A 4,939-nucleotide genomic window follows, 5' to 3' on the forward strand; every position below is an offset into this window, starting at 1 on the left:
AAATCAGTCCAAAACCATATGCACACATTTATATACATATACATAAGATGTTGGGATAGGGTACAAGGTTTAGCATGAGATTTTAAAAACATTAACTTAGATTATGTAGCTCTAACCATCCTAAGGGCACCCACGGGCTTTATGGGTTTAACTCCCCACACTAAAAGGGTCCCAGCAAGTGTTAGCCGCATGAACCAAGAAAATCCGAGGAAGGGCCAAAGCCACCAAGGCTCCAACCATTTCAATAAATATATATATATATAATGTGTGAACTATGCACGCAGTCACCAAGACCCCACGCCAACAAATGTAATTTTCTAAATCGGTCCCCCCAGGACCTCCACCTTCCATGCAAGCTACACAACCCTCTTTAAAACCAAATTAAAACCATTTACACATTCTCATCCATTAACCAATGAGTCTTTTAATTAGGCATTACCGTTGGTATCACCATACCAAATTGATTATACTTGCAATCCAATTGCATTATGCCATTCCAAACTAATTAGCCATATAGACTCCAAAGTTTCAATTTATAAACCAATCCACGGCCACCAAGGGTTTTCAAAACCATTTAAAACCAAACCATGGCCACCAAGGCCTTCCAAAACCATTTTTATCCATTTAGCAATTAATGTAATCCAATAGTTTAGTAAAGTAAGCAAAACCATGTAATTATCCATATTTCAGAACCAATTATGCAAGTGGGTCAAGATTAATAACAATTTCGAACCAAAAATCAAAATTTTAGGGGAATCCACGACCCCCATCCCATTCACCATACCCATGCATCAATTAGTTCAAAAACCACAAGTTAGAGCATGAATAACCAAAACATGGGAAAACCAACCAAGTAACAGCTATTCAAAACCCTCAACCCAACATTCCAAACCCACAATTTAAAATCACATGAACAATGATTAAATACATGCCTTTATGAAGTACCAAGTTAGGGAAGAGATACATGCCTGAAGACACTAAGAAATTTGGAAGGAAAACCACCAATTTGATCCCTGGGTGCTTAATCCCTTAAAACCCTAGTTTGTTCTTGATTGGGGATTTAGAGAGGAGAAATAGTGTTTATGTTATGTTAACTGATAGAAATAGGGACCCCTAGGGTGTGTTAAATCATGGAAAGGTAATAGGATGGAAACAAAAGACCATAATGGCCTTAATAAAAATGGGCAAAAAATATAGTGTCCAGTTGCTATGGGTCAGGTAAAGACTCATAGTTACTGGTTACAAGTCGTCACCCTGGACTCGTAGCCTGAGCAGAACCCTGGGCTTTTATACTAGTTTGGTCATGAGTTTCACCCTGCGACTCGTGACCTCACCCTACAACTCGTAGGGGCCAAGTTGTGACTACCACAGAAACTTTGGAAACCCTTACTGGTTGGACTACGAAAAGGAAACCTACAACTCATGACAAGTGGGTACGACTCATCACCTGAGTCATTGCCTGGCAAGTGATGGAAAATTTAAGAAATTTTCAAAGGCCAGAACCTGGGGTATTATATTACCCCCCCCCCCCTCCCCCTCTCCCTCAGGATCATTCATTTCTAAATGGTACTTTTAGCATGAAATAAAAAGGAAAACAAGAAGAAAAACACAGACAACCAATTGACAAATTCAAAACACCACAAGAAGGAGAGTGAAACCATCCATCAAGCATCCAAGTTGAGGAAAACAATGGGTATTTGGTCTTTATATCCTCTTTTGCTTCCCAAGTAGGTTCTTCCACCATTTGATTCTTCTACAGAACCTTCACCGAAGCCATATCGTTAGTCCTTAACCGACGAACTTGCCTATCTAAAATCTCAACCAGGTCTTTTTCATGAGACAGGGAATTCAAAATACTAACATTCTCCATAGAAACCAAAGAAGGATCACCAACACACTTCTTTAACATTGACACATGGAAAATCAGATGAATGGAACCTAGACTCGGAGGCAAATTCAACTCATAAGCAATATTTTCAACTCTCCTCAAAATCTTATATGGACCAATACAATGGGGACTGAGCTTTCTTTTCTTCCCAAACCTCATCACTCTTTTCATAGGAGAGACTTTCAAGAACACTCAATCACCTACTTCAAACTCCAAATCCCTTTGCCTTATATTTGCATAGGACTTTTGGTGACTTTGGGCAGTATTAAGCCTCTCTTAAATCACTTTCACCTTCTTCACAGCTAGATGAACCAAGTCAGGACCAAACAACCTAGTCTCACCAGCCTCAAACCACCCAATAGGAGACCTACAACTCCTACCATATAGAGCCTCGAAAGGAGCCATCTGAATACTCGAATAGTAACTATTGTTATACGTAAACTCAATAAGAGAAAAGTGATCAACCCAACTACCCCCAAAATCAATCACACAAGCCCTTAGCATATCCTACAAATTCTAAATAGTTTGTCCCGCTTGTCCATCCATTTGAGGATGGAAAACGGTGCTAAGGTTCACTTTAGTCCCCAAATCTCTCTGAAATAAACACCAAAAGTGAGAAGAGAACTACATACCTCAGTCTGAAATAATGGAAATTAGTGCCCCATGCAACTTAACAATCTTCTGAATAAATAACTTAGCATAATCCTATCTAGAGTAATTAGTTCTCACAGGCAAAAAAGTGAGCAAACTTACTCATCCTATCCATAATGACCCAAATCAAATCATACTGACTACGAGACTGAGGAAGACCCGTAATGAAATCTATGTTGATTATCTCCCACTTCCACAAAGGAAATTCTATCTCCTGAGACATACCACGAGGCTTCAAGTGCTCAACTTTAACTTGTTGATAAACTATACACTTAGCAATAAAATTTGCTACATCCCTCTTCATATTCTCCACCAATAGATTTCCTTCTTGTTATGGTACATCTTTGTCAAACCTGGATGAACTATATACCTAGATTCATGAGCCTCAGTCAAAATCCTTTCTCGTAGCCCATCAGCATCAGGAACGCATAACCTGTCTTGGTACCTTAAGATACCATCTCCCCCAATCTTGAATACCTTAACCTTTTATTGACCTATATCTTCCTTAATCTACATAAGTATAAGATCCAAAACCTGCTTCTCCTTGACCTCGACACCAAGAGAAGACTTAACCACTTCTTGAACAATCGCACCTCTATCTTTGGAGTATAAAAGACACACTCCCAAGTTAGCCAATTGGTAAATATCTTTCTCCAATCCTTGCTTCTCCTCATCCACATGAGATAAGCTCCCCATGGATAGCCTCCATGAGCATCAATAACCATATTAGCTTTACGTAGATGGTAGTAAAGAATCATGTCATAATCCTTGAGCAACTCAAGCCACCGTGTCTGCCTGAGATTCAACTCTTTCTTAGTAAACACATACTGCAAACTTTTATGGTCTAAATAGATATCTACATGCACCCCATACAAATAATGACGCTAGATTTTCAATGCAAAAACCACAATCGACAACTCTAAATAGTGAGTCGAATAATTTCTTTCATGAACCTTAAGTTGTATAGAAGCATATGCCACCACCTTACTATGATACATCAACACAGAACCCATTCCCACATGAGACACATCAAAATATACAACAAAACCCTCAGTACCCTCGGGCAGGGTCAAAATCAGATCCGAAGTCAACTTATCCTTCAACTTCTCAAAACTACGCTAACAAGCATGGACTACAAGAACTTTACCTTTTTCTAAGTCAACTTCGTCAAAGGAGTAACAATAAAATAAAAAACTCTTATAATACCCAACCAAGCCCAAGAAGCTCTGAATGTTGGTTAGAGTCGTGGGTCTAGGCCATTTCTTAACGGCCTCAACTTTCTATGGATCCACCATGGTCCCTTCACTAGAAACAACATGACCAAGGAAAGTCATTGCATTCAACCAGAACTCACACTTAGAAAATTTAGTATATAACCCGTTATTCGTAAGAGTCTGCAACACAATTCGGAGGTGATTGGCATGATCCTCTTTACTCTTAGAGTACACTAAGATATCATCAATAAACACTATCACAAGTAGATTCAAAAATGCCTAAATACCTGGTTCATAAGATCTATAAATGCAGTCGAAGCATTAGTCAACCCAAATAACATAACTAGGAATTCATAATGACCATATCAGGCTAGAAAAGCAGGTATGGGAAAATTTAAATTCTCAAATCTTAACTGATGATAACCCGAATGAAGGTCAATCTTAAAAAAAGCATCTATCACCCTGAAGCTGATTGAAAAGATCATCAATCCTCGGAAGAGGGTACTTATTCTTCAATGTAACCTTATTCAACTATGGATAATCTATACAAATCCGAAGAGACCCATCTTTCTTATGCACAAAAAGCACGGGAGAACCCTATGGAGAAACACTAGAATGAATGACGCCCTTATTAAGAAGATCTTTTAACTGTACTTTTAGCTCATTTAACTCCACCGAAGTCATTCTATAAGGAGGAATAGAGATAGGATGGGTATCGAGTAGAAGATCAATGCCAAAGTCTCTATAAGGAAGAATAGAAATAGGATGGGTATCGAGTAGAAGATCAATCCCAAAGTTCATTTCCTAATTGGGAGGAATCCCAGGAATATCATTGGGAAGAATTTCAGGAAACTTATTAACCATAGGGAAAATTTGCAAAGAGGGACCCTCAGAATTTGAATCCTTAGCCCAAACTAGGTGATGTAGACACCCTTTGGAAATCAACTTTCGAGCTCTAAGACAGGAAATAAACCTCTCTTTAGGCACTAAGGAACTTCTCTCTCATTCGATTACTGGTTCATTATGAAATTAGAAACTGACCTTTCGGGTTCTGCAATCCATAAAAGCATAACACGAATGGAGTTAATCCATCCCCAAGATTATATCAAAATCTATCATATCAAGCTCTACCAAATCCACCAATGTTTCCCTATGAAAGATAGACACCACACAACCCTTATATTTT

The sequence above is a fragment of the Capsicum annuum genome, chromosome 5, assembly GCF_002878395.1.
Source record: "Capsicum annuum cultivar UCD-10X-F1 chromosome 5, UCD10Xv1.1, whole genome shotgun sequence".
NCBI classification, from domain to species: Eukaryota; Viridiplantae; Streptophyta; class Magnoliopsida; order Solanales; family Solanaceae; genus Capsicum; species Capsicum annuum.